We start from the raw sequence: 13,290 nt of genomic DNA on the forward strand, positions 1-13,290 counted from the left end.
TATTTGAAGGTTGACTTTTTTTGTATTAAAAACACTTTTCTTTTATTGGTCGGATGAAATATGCTAATTTTTTTAGATAGGAAATTTGGGTTTTCATGAGCTGTATGCCAAAATCATCAATATTAAAACAATAAAAGGCTTGAACTACTTCAGTTGGTGTGTAATGAATCTAAAATATATGAAAGTCTAATGTTTATCAGTACATTACAGAAAATAATGAACTTTATCACAATATGCTAATTTTTTTAGAAGGACCTGTACATAAGTCAGAGACTGGGATATTGACGAGGCAGCTGGAAGCCTCTACACAGGTGTTTTCATTGCTCAGTAAAACGTTGAAAACTGAAGACAGATTCTCTTTAGCAACACTGTTAGAGCTTTGCTTAGAAGACTTTTAATACCATGTCCCTACACTATATTAAACATAAACTGAAATGACAGTTACACCTTAATGGCTGTAGTATCCTCAAAACCATGTGGTCATTATCAATGAAGAGCAGATAAACAATGCTATTAGTGTTGATCGAGCACCAAAGTGCTTGTGTGCTTTGGCCGAGCACATCGGTATGCTCGAGTGCTCTACCGAGCACCTGAGCATAATGGAAGTCAATGGGAGAACCCCAGGCACCCCCTGCTCGGAAGAGAAGAGCGTGTCTTGTTCACAAAAAAAGGTTAGAAATGAATGGAAACCCCATCAAAATGGTTTGGAAACAGCATTAAGAGGATGGCTGGATGTGTCTTGGACTCCTAGTATCTATAACATATAATAGACAACCACCAAAGGCTATGTACCAAAAGCCAGGTATGTGGAAGCCAACAGTCTATCCACGAGACAGATAACAGTCAGCATACCTTACAATGGCAGCCTTGTGCACTATAAGACATTACAAACCAGCTGCTTCACATCTGTTGGATGGCTTTGGTGGACCTGCGCACCTAGATCAATATCATTAGGGTGACAAAAAGTTTTCTGATTGCCCTAACATAATATTCAATAACCTTTCTATACAGTTTTGCCATGTAAACTCATTTGCATAAACATGGGCATATGGGAAAGACATGCAAATGACAAGAATCTGCCTTGTTTTTCAGCTGAAAAAAACATTTGCATGGAAAATTCACGATCTATATTATTCATGAACAGCACCATCTATTGGATTCATAGTCTTGTCATAAGTCTATGAAACCAATAGATGGCGCTGTTCATGAGTCATTAGTCTTGTGACAAGACTATGAAACCAATAGATGGTGCTGTTTGATGCTCGGGTCTCCCATTGACTTTTATCGTATTAAATTGTACTCGAGCACCCGCAGTATTCGGCCGAGCACTGCAATGTGCCGAGCATAGCGATGCTCGAGCCGAACAGCAGTTCGGCCGAGCATGTTCACTCAACACTAAATGCTATCCTAATTAGTTAATTTGAGCCCACTGCACTGTGACTGCTTTGTGTGGCCATACCTTAATAAGCTCAAATTTTACTTCTACTTTTCAGTTCTTTTTTTGATTGCATGTTCCCCTGAAATTTAATAGGTGGCATTGAAAGTTGGTGTGATTAAAACATACAAATCATGACTGAACAAGACTGTAGATTTATGCATTTTTCAGTCCACATAAATCCTCTTTTCTGCAAAGTTTTATCCTATTTTACTAAACAGTGCTATAACCTAAAGTAACTGTTGTTACTTGAAGTTAGAAATGTTTTGGGTGGGATTCTGCAGTGATTACATTAACATAAGTAAATTGGTCATAGTAGGTGACCGTTTATGAACACTCTTGGCCAAACTCATGGAGCTCTGTGTGCACCCAGAGTTAATTTACCTGAATAGGGCCAACATGGAGGAAACCCCAGAACCTGAGCTGGTTAAAACAATTGAACAGCACTGGCACGAGTCACTTAGGAATCAATCTAGAAGTGAGTACAACTATCAACTCTATCAAACAATGACATTATGATAACTGAGCAAAGTTAATTCTTCCCAGGAATAGCCAGCCTGTCGGAAAAAAAAAAATATCCAAATGCAAGACTACAGCATATCTCGGAAGCCAAAAAATGTCATAAGAACTTCTAAATAATTCCAACATAAACTGCTAATTAAGAATATCCATTGAGGGAATGTCAGGACAACCTCTTGCAATGCACAGGGTGAAATCTGTGACAAATACAAATATAACTTGTGTTGATTTTGCTGCAGATTTTCCCTTGAAAAACTGAGTGCACATAAAGTGTACAGTTGTCAGCTATCAGTCATTTCTCTTTCTGGATTCCCATAGAATAAGCATATTCCCTAAGCAATATAAAGATAAGGGGAAGAAAAAAACAAGTTGTACATAACTGTAAATCCATGGATCCGTAGTATAAAGGCAAACTGCACAGGTTTTCTGACCACATTGCCACCAGTGTGTTAAATTTCATGCCAGCATATTTCTTTAGTTCTGGGATGACATAGAAGACCAAGGAGACATACTAAGACTGGGTCATGTTCTATTTCCAGCAGTTTCATGCCCCCTGCAGTTGTCCCTGGCCAACGTTTGTGCTGAGCAGCTGAATGATTTTTCGTGACGGGGACTTCTATTTATTCCAGTAATTTGATCAGACACCCACTCCCTTTTCTCTCACTCCCCTCTAAAACACAGAATGGAAAACAAATAAAGCAGTGTATTACTTCACAATCCTCAAAACTCCACTCCAAATTTATGTTTCTTTCACTTTGTATCTCTATTGAAGAGAATGTTGACCATGACATCTAATTTGTGAAGGAGAAGATAATCAGATTTATAGATAGATAGATATATATTTTTTTATTTATAAATTCAGCATAACTCCTAGTTTTAGCATCTTCTATATTTAGTGTCCAGTGGGCTATCCTACTCAGGTTTTGATAGTCCTTCCCATATGAGTATAATGGTCCTCCCCATATACTATGATTTATTTGTGCAGGAAAAGGAGTGTGAGAGAGATTTTTTAAATATTGTGTAAATGTCCTCTTTTTTAGTTACTTCAGCTTATGCATGTCTCAGTGCAGTGCAGTATAAATGTAGAAAAACAGCCATTGAATTGTATACATTTTTATTGTAAAGTGAGGAGACCATAGTGATGCACTTGTCAGGGTGAAGCTGAGGCCAGCTGCAGTTCTCTGCAAAATTCGGTGGCCAAGAGCACTGCTCTGGAGGGAAAATATAGAAGGGACACAGCACCTAACCAGCCCCCTCATTCTCCGGATGAGTGGAGGGCCCAGTGGTCGGACTCCCACAGATCACGAAGCAATGGCATGAAATACTATCTCTTTATAAGATGGGGACATCCTGTTAAATTGCATTTATTTGTTCTGTGTCCCTGGTGTAGTAGTTAACATGTAACTGCTCGATTGCTCATTCCAGAAGCCTAACACTTGTAAAGGTATTTATTTTATTTTTTTACATGATAAACATTAAATCTGCCCTGGTATGTGAGGGGAATCCTAACTAATCCGGGTGCTGCAGAGAGGAAGAAAAAAAGGACTACTTAAAAAAAGAAAACCTCCAGTGAGGTAATAGAGCAGTGTTTGGTTGCAGCCAAGTCAGGATTTACACAGATCTAATGGCACAGGTGCCAGAGGTTGATTGACAAGCCCAAGTTTCAACTGTCCTTTCATATATGACATCATTAGACAACCAGGGACAGTGAGGTTGTGGAGAAGACCAGAGCAGCAATTGTTGACCGACATGTGCTCAGTGTCAATGACGCACATAAAAAAATTCATGTTCTTTAGAAACAGCCCTTGAATTCATTTTCAATATGTGGAGGTAGAAAATGAGCTGGTTAGTTAGTGTCACATGTCCTGCTGATGTCTGGACACATCTCACTGCCCTAAGGCTTATTGGGACAGCATAGATACAAGAAAACTACAAATGAGGAAAATCTGGAAGAAAACTAAAAAATGCATTCTGTATTTTATTATATGCTACTAAATACTGTAAATCCCTCTCCTCATTTGAACAGTTGTTTTGTAGGTGGGTTGGTACTAGTGTTCTGGTTAAGGGAATACTATAGTAGAGGATGTTTCAGGAAGACATTTTGTACTGCCACAAGTTGTTCCAGTATGTTACAGTATTTTATGATCGGGCCTTATGTGGGATTAACTGGCTTGCAAATGAATACTTTACATCTGCAGCTAATAAATTTATCACTGGATCTCATTTGCTAGACATTTCTCTAGACTGATACCCAATCTACTGAAAATCCATAAGAAAGGTGTCAATTAAACAAACTTCTGTCTCACTTTCTCTCACACCTTGATTCTCCTAAACTGAATCACACAAAATCAGGTAGAACTTTTTTTTTTTTACAAATTTAGATCAAACTTCTAAATGCTTGTATCGACTGGCTCATCTATAGTGGAATCCCCTCCAATAGATCTGTCTGACCCTCATACTTTCTTTCTCATCTATAGTGTCAGTTTATAGGAATATATTATAATGTTATATGGAACCTGTTAACACAATGTAACATTAAATAAAGGATGAAACAGTGTTGCGCTTGTGAAATATTGATTGGGAAAAATGAGATTAAGAATGGTGCAGCAACATGGAGTGCGTTTACAGTAGGGAGCAAAAGGACCCTAGATCGCCCAGGATAAATTATTGTTGCAAAGTTCAAGAACCAAAGGTTATCTTATTCCTGTTTGATGGCCTAATTATACTTAACCTTTATTATTAGTTTTAATATATGTTGCCCATTTTAAAATCTATAGTCTTCCAGTTGTATATAATACGGTTTTTATTGTTTGTAATTTTTAATTTTTTTTGGAAATCCTATATCATTTCTTAGTTTGTGTCTGCGGGTTTTGTAGGAATAATCTATAGGGGTATTATCCTCATACATCCTAATAAAATATCTATTGTTGCCTCTATTTGAATAGGGATCAGCTTGTTACTTTTTTGCCAATCTCCCTCTCAGAAGTATAGTGTATACAAAGTATCATTAGATCATTAGTGTAGACGAAAGAGCTTTTACATATTCATATCTATGTGGCCACGTTGCCTGCTTCCTTGTCAAGGCTCTTTCTAAAGAGTTTACAGCAGAGCACTTCTTTATATTTCCAGCTGTATCATGTTGGGCTCTTAGGAACCTAACACTTCAGGAGTAAAAAGGAATGCAATTCCTCCTTAAACGTAAAATCTTTGGCAAACACCATTATATCTGAACTGTTGTAGAGAACATAAATGTTGCAGAAGCAGAGTATTTTCTAATGAATAACTTTAGAGGAACTCCCACTGGATACATGATAGAGGTGGGATTACTGGGACGCACAATGACCCAGAGGGCAAGGGCCCTCAGTCCCTATTGGCAGGGCCCACATTTTGCTGTTTTCTTATCTCATCAATTAAAATGGACACTAAATACGCATGCTCTGAATGAAGTGAGCACTCACCATTGGAATCAGTTGTGCTACCAGGCCACTACTAATCAGATTTTCATGGCATATCTAGGGAATACAGTATGCAATAATATTCAGAAAACCCACCTTAACCATAATCTGTAATTTATTTATATATTATTAACACTGTATATTACAAATCAGCTTATTAAAACAATTATTTTTTACGACCCCATTAATCTAATTGTAATATTTTGATGTATTTATACAGGTTTTACCATAAACAGCATTGGTCAACACAACTATACACAGGATAGTGATCAATATGATCACTAGGGGACTGAATCCTGGAATATCCAAAATTCAGATTAACAGGGTCCCTTGTGTTAATTTCACAATGAGTAATTACAACTTCAATAACTGTTTAACAGGCTGCCAAGTACTGTACCATAGTGGTGAACAGTGTGGTGATCATGCATGCACACCATCAATTTGTTTGCACAGCTTACAACTGTATAAACAAAATTAGTAGTACTCATCTTACCAATCCCCTACCCCTACCTTCCTGATTCCCTACCAGTCTCTGTTCAATTGGCTCCAGAGATGTCAGTTGAGGCCTCAGTAGACACTGATTGGTGCCATGCAATTGTTGGAGTCCAATAAAGAATATCAGGAGATCATAGAAGTGCAGAGGACTGGCAGGGGACTGGTGAGGTAAGTATTATGTAATACAGTGAGTGTGACACTGTGAACTGTGTAAGTGAACAGATTTGGCTTGGAGCTACTCCTGAGGGTGTTGCAAGGTGGTCCCCTGATATTCACCCTTTATCCTCTGTATGGGGATCTAGACTTTTCTGCTGGGACCTTTAGACTGTTACTCCTAGGAGTAGAACACCGAAAAACAACAACCATAAACCAAAGCATATATGTCATGTGTGGAACCATGCCAACTAACTATACCCACTAAATAGAACCACACATGTAGTATAGAAAAATATCTTCATTACACATAATCATATCACTCAGTATTACACAAAAAATACAATATAAAATCCGGGGTGAGAGCTATAGAGAAAGAATCTCCCCCCTCCCCACAAGCACTATAAACCTATTTTACACATGCAGGTAATATATGCACACCAACAGGTAACGCACAATAAAGTGCTAATGCTATAGGGTATGATGCAGTCATCTATGGCTGGTCAGTAGAAAAAGTCCAATACTCATCTCACATAGCCAGGGCACACCCAGGGTCCCCCATGAAATATGGTCCAAACTACGTTGCTCTAATTTAGGGAAATCCCAGTAAGTGTCACTAACAGCGGGATATAGACAATCACTACCTAACACAGACAAACGATATACTGACCCTGGTATCCGTGGGGAGGGAGAAGGAGGACGACTCTCTGACGTACGTTTCGCCTTAGCTTTATCCAAGGGATTGTCCATATCACTCTGACTGCTGTTAGTGACACTTATTGGGATTTCCCTAAGTTGGAGCCATGTAGTTTGGACCATATTTTATGGGGGACCCTGAGTGTGCCCTGGCTATGTGAGATGAGTATTGGACTTTTTCTACTGACCAGCCATAGATGACTGCATCATACCCTATAGCATTAGCACTTTATTGTGCGTTACCTGTTGGTGTGCATATATTACCTGCATGTGTAAAATAGGTTTATAGTGCTTGTGGGGAGGGGGGAGATTCTTTCTCTATAGCTCTCACCCCGGATTTTATATTGTATTTTTTGTGTAATACTGAGTGATATGATTATGTGTAATGAAGATATTTTTCTATACTACATGTGTGGTTCTATTTAGTGGGTATAGTTACTTCTAGGAGTAGTCTCCAGTCATAAATTCGGAATAAACCACGGCACTCTAAGTTCTATTGTATGAACTTCTTATTTTATTTTGTTGTAATTTTCTTAATCCATCCAAAAGAAGTAATGTTTAGTCATTGGCCAATGTTTCGGTCCAACCTGGAACTTCTTTACGGCCTTAGACATTTGTGGAAGGAGGCATGCAGGATGGTCTAAATTTATGAAGCTTTAATGTACCACTGAGCACCGCCTTCACTCTAGAGGTGTGCCGTTCAACTCTTCCGTCTAATTAGTCTCCAGTCATAGGTTGATGACCCAGGTGTGCCAAGAGACTTTGGTGAGTAGCACCAGAGGGATTTGCAAAAGCATCGTCATAGGGCAAGCTGAGGTCAGGACAGAGTTTGTGCAATACAATAGTCAGTCCATAGGTCATGGTAGGTAGCAAGCACATGGTCAATATAGTGATCAGGCAGAAGTCAGGCACAGATGGCAGGAACATATAACATCACACTTTTGCAGGACTAGATAAGCTAGGAACCTTTTGCTCAGGCACCTTACAATAGAAAAAGGCACTCTATATATCTCAGGGAATATTGCCATTGGCTGGAAAAAGATTAGGCCTATGGGAGTGTGCACCCAAAGGAAGGTGGCAAGAAAGGCGATGAACAGTCTGAAGTGTGGACAAGTTATAGAGACTGTTTATGGCCACATGCATACCATTCTAAGCCTCGTGTAAAAAAATAAATAAAAATCATTGGGTTGGAGAACCCCTTTAGGCAGTTGTTACATTAAATATGTACAGTATGGCCTAAGGTAAAATGTTTGTCTTGTCAAATTTTACAAATCAATTTTTTGGGCTAATAGAGAAAAATAATCCACTGTATTATTTAAAAAAAAAGCACAGAATTATTAATATAACAGTCTTGAAGGTGTCTGTAAAGGTACACACATTTTGATAGTGTTATGGTTTTCTGCACAGGAGAAATACTAAGGGGGTCATTTACTATACTGAAACACACCTAAATTGTTAGTTGCGCCACTATCTGCAATTTTGCCTCACTCACGCCAGGTCTAAAAGTTTGGGCGTGGAGTGGGCAGGGGTGGGTCCTGCCAGCCTATCGCATTTACCACTTTCTACGTCTGTTTTAGGCATAGAAAATGGTCTAAATGTACAGTACGACAGCAAGGAAGCTGGCTTACATTTAGTACTGGAGCTGGGTGCAGGCTTCTCCATAACCTTGGTGCAACCACAGCCAGCTATGGGCCTTTATTAAAACTGGCGTCGAACACTCCGGTCTTAATAATCGTGTCCTTAAATTTTGGTAAGATGCAAAAAGCACACAGATAAGGTTTTACAAATAATGTAAAAGATGTTCAAATATAGGAGAAGCAATTATAACATTGATTTTATTTTAGTGATAATCTAAGCTATTTTAAATGAACACTATTAGAAACTAAAAGATAGATAAGCTAATTGGGATTGCAATGTAATTGTTGTAAGAGACCGAAGCTTGGTGTAGCACTTTCTGTCTTTATAAGACACTCCACACATTTAAGTATCATTCCAGGAAAATAGCTTCATTGCTCTTAAAGGAACACAAAACACAGAAAATGAAAGCCTTTTCCATGAAATTTTGTCTTAATATGCACACCTCTCTTGATCAAATTTTGTCTCATATTGCTGTCAAAGATGTAAAAACTAAATATAGAAAACTCTTCTCTATGTGCCTGATGAGATCAGCCACCAACCTTTCCTGCTCCTCACAATCTTGTGTCTGGCTATGAGACTGGCTTCAGCAGAGTCTCCCCCCTCCTGAGACAAGAATGACTTCCTTTGGTAAGACCGACAACTCAGATGTCTGTCAACCAAAATTGTAAGGGATAATTGGGAAATTAACACCTGTGTTCTCTACAAGATTCCTCCAAGTACAGTATGCTTAATGAGGTACAGAAACCCCGGCAGATAGAGGAACAGTTTCTCTCCTAATTGCTTTTATCATTTATTTTTAAGTTGAGTGCTCTTTTGATGGTATGGCCACCCGGGGCAGAGTTCATGCATTGGAATTTGCACTATAAAATATCTGCTGAAGATGTTGTTGTGTTTCTACAGCAAAATCCATGACAAAGCTGCCACAAAATCCACGTGTTCTATACAGATTTGCTGCTGATTTTGCAAGAATGTATTGTAAAGGGTAAAATCTGCGGTGAAAGTCCAAAGCATAATTTGACATTCTGCACCAATCTGAACCACAGGTCACTTTCTGCTGCAGATTTTTGTCTGCAACATCTGGATAAGATTTGCTAAATCTACTTTGCCGGTACTATTATACACTGTGGATTTTCTGCAGTAAATGTAAAACTATCTGCATTCCTAAAGGTCCTTTATTAATCAAACCTGCTTTTAACATTTAGGTTCTCAGTATACATTCTTTTAACTTCTTATTTACTTGTAACCATAAAACACAGAAAATTATATCAAATACAAATAACAACAATCACACAGGGGACAGTTACAAAGCCAAGGGGAAAGAGAAAAACTACAATTTAGAGAGCATCCCAGCAAGAACAAATATTTAGCCATTCCTTCATATTGTTCCTGCTTTTCTATAATATTTTTTTCTCATATTCCTTCACTTTCTTTAACATATATTCACCAAGAGCGTAGTCTGGAGGTACTCTTGCCATCCAGATTGTTAATCTCACCAAAAACATGACCTTTGAAATGAGTACCTCTCTAGCTTTAGTACACTTTATGCTATTAAGACCATAAAGAATTACTAAATATTAAACGCAATTTGTAACTTCACTTTACTCTCTCTATTACGACAAAAACTGATTTCACATGACCAAAGATTTAAGAAAAAAACCGTACTCCAAATCAGCATTAAACTATCATAAGAAATAATACTACAACACCTGAGAAATATAAAATATGCCAGATTTCTCCTACAAATGAAGGTCAGATATTTTAATAAACTCTTCAGGTTATGGTTACCCCAATGGGGGGGGGGGGAGGGGGTGTAAAGACAAGGGAACCCCTTATCCCCAGCATCTCTTTCAGTGTTATTCAACATTTGCTTACTAACACATTAGTTAGCCGGTCCTTATGGTTGCCACACATTGTCCACATTCCAACAACGTGAACACAATAAATAATGATTTCTTCACCAACTGTACCAGCAGAGCCAGATTATACTTCCAATGTGTAGTTGTTAGGCAAGAAAATATTCCATAAAAAAGGAAAAAGATAGACCCTACCCTCCTCTCCCGCCAGAGAGACTTACATTAAAAAAAACATCTCCATTCTAACACGCTTCCTTCTCCATATTATTAGATCACTCAAGTTTTTTCAATCAGTTTAGAAAGTTTATCATCAATCCATAAGGGGCATTCTCTCAATACATTTAAAAGTTGTGGCAAGAAAACCAACTTAATAGGCGCAATTCTATCTTCTCTAAACAGGGGTGGTTTTAAACATGTTGTATTATTAGGTCTAATCTTAGATATTAAGGCCAGTGATGGCCAGTTCGCAGTGTTCGCCGATAAACATATGCGATCTGCCATCTTTATTCCCAAGCCCGGCGATGGAGCCGCGAGCCGCTCTGAAACACATGTGGTCACCGGAAGCAGGCAGTTCCGAGAACAGCCTTCATCGGGCTGTTCTCGGAACTGCCTGCTCCCGGTGACCGCATGTGTTTCAGAGCGGCTTGCGGCGCAGGCACAGGTAAGGACTTACCCCTGCATCGCTGGGCTTGGGAATAAAGATGGCAGATCGCATGTGTTCATCGGCGAACACTGCGAACTGGCCATCACTGATTAAGGCTATCAAATGAAGCAAAACATAATTATTCAAGTTCACTGAAAAAATTAATACCCAAATATTAAAACAAATTGGAAGCAGCCAAGACACTCAAATCACCCTGCCTTTCATATCCAAACCCTTAAAGGAAATCTTAAAACCAGGATAATCGCTATTGAAGTAAAGCCATGGCCTAATAGCACTTAGTACCTTATTTCTAGGTGTGCCTTTGTTCTAGCAATAGATGTTTTTTTATCCTCTGAAAATCCAGTTTATTTTGTATGCAAATAATCCAGTTAGGTGCCCAGCGTCACTCCTGCTAGTGCCTAAGCCCACCCTCATGCTGGGAGTTATGGCTTGAATGTGATGTAGGAGGGGTGGGTGGACACATTGTGTCAAGGGGCGTGTCTGGGCTTCTTCCTGCAAGAATGACCCCCCTCTGGGCACCTTACTGGCTCATTTGCATACCAAATAAACTGGATTTTCAGAGGTTAAAAAACATCTATTGCTGGAATAAAGGCACATCTGGAAATAAGGTACTGAGTGCTGTTAGGCTATGGCTTTACTTCAATTGAGATTTTCCTTGTGACATATTTCCTTTAATATCCTGTCTAAGGTTCTATAAATATGTCAAATAATAAGGGAGAGAGAGGACAACCCTGCCGTGTACCTCTAGACAGACTAAAAGATAGAATCAGTGTCCCATAAACATTAACCTAAGCAGATGGAGAGTTATATAATAATTGGTCCAGCCAGTAAAGTTCCTCCTAGTGCCATTTCTTTCTATCACCCTCCAAAGCAAGTCCCACAGGCCACAGCAGGATTCCCTACAGGCCAGATGTATATTTGCAAATAGCACAAATGAAAGTGAATATTTTTTTTAAATAAATCCTCACTTAACCTAATCGTCCAAACATTTACCACCAGTTTCACATCTGTATAAAGCAAAGATATTCCCTCTCCAAAGCATCCTTACCCATCTTTGGAATCAGAATAATGATCGCCTCTGACATAGAATTGGTGAACCTGCCAGTTCTGGCTGATTCATTTGTGAAGGGAATGCCATCAGAACCCGGGGAAGTGTACCTCATAAAGGATTGGACAGAAACCCTTAGATCTTCCAACACAATTGGCTCATTAAATTGTATTTTCTGGGCCTCAGATAACATTATTGATAACATTACATTATTGATCAATCTCATGAATAATCTCCCTGCCTGTAAAATCGCAGCCAGAAAAAATTAAATAAAGATTCTAACCTTATCTCTTCCTGGTCACAAAGGACCACTCAGTATACATTTAAATAACAACAATCTTTCTTATATAATACTAATATATTCCTTAACACTTTACAATTACAGAGTAACAGGGTCCTGCTTAATTATGACATAGCTGGCCACAGACCCAAATTTTCAGGGATAGTTTTGCCAAATTCGGGCTGTGCTGGGCCAAAAAATTGGTTTATGATGACAGGTGTTGAGCAAATTGAAGTTCACAAACTGTACTTCAATCCGAATTTCAGGGAAAATTGTATTCGCTGCAAAGCCGAATTTTCTTGTGCTTCATGTTAGCGAATACATTTTCCCTAAAATAGTGGTAAAACAAAAGAAATTCACATTCATCTCATCCATTTGCTCGCAAAGAGACCTCAGTGGCCATTTTGACTGAAGATCCCACGCAAAATCTTGTGCACTGTGACATTAGACGTCTCGACACCATCATCATGCACCGCATGAAATTTCACTCTGGATCTTCAAGCAAGATGGCCTCAGCGGGCTCTTCAAGATCAAATGGATAAGGTGAGCATTTCATTTTTTTACAGATTAACCCCTGACAGCCCTTTATGCTCATCATAGATGAATGTGGCATCTGAGGGGTTCAATGATGGGTGGCAGCGCAATCTCTATTCCCCATCATTGCGCCTGCTACTCATCATGAAGTGAATTTCTTTGTGAAATTCGGCGAAGCAGCCGAATCGAAGTTTTGAGAACTTCGCTCATCTCTAATGATAATGATAAAAAACTGCACATACAATACACAGTATATAAAATATAACAATCTTTATTTACCAACACAACACAAGGTGGAATGCATTTCCGGTTACGCGCTTTAGCAGACATGCGCAGCTTTCCTCTGGGAATGTCGGGGATTCCATGGCATGGCACCTTATTTGATATGTGCATACCATGATAGGCCGTAATACAGGTGACTGCTATGAATGCATTTTTTTAAACTATATATATATATATATATATATATACAGTACAGACCAAAAGTTTGGACACACCTTCTCATTCAAAGAGTTTTCTT

General features: G+C 38.8%; 1 protein-coding gene across 4 annotated transcripts in view; it reads right to left on the minus strand.

The window, feature by feature from the left end:
* The window catches only part of LOC122926663 (myocardin-like), a 42,687-nt gene that overhangs the window by 15,414 nt on the left and 13,983 nt on the right, over positions 1-13,290 (minus strand). Inside the window, exons 2-3 of one of the 4 annotated variants that reach the window (XM_044278110.1) lie at positions 2,335-2,624; positions 1,460-1,517 (exon numbers count right to left, since the gene is read on the minus strand). The exons of 1 other annotated variant lie outside the window; for it this stretch is intronic. The gene's annotated coding sequence lies outside the window, so the exon portion shown is untranslated. The remainder of the gene's footprint in view (positions 1-1,459; positions 1,518-2,334; positions 2,625-13,290) is intronic. 2 more of the 4 variants (XM_044278108.1, XM_044278111.1) reach the window with 2 other exon arrangements.

The sequence above is a fragment of the Bufo gargarizans genome, chromosome 2 (assembly GCF_014858855.1).
Source record: "Bufo gargarizans isolate SCDJY-AF-19 chromosome 2, ASM1485885v1, whole genome shotgun sequence".
NCBI classification, from domain to species: domain Eukaryota; kingdom Metazoa; phylum Chordata; class Amphibia; order Anura; family Bufonidae; genus Bufo; species Bufo gargarizans.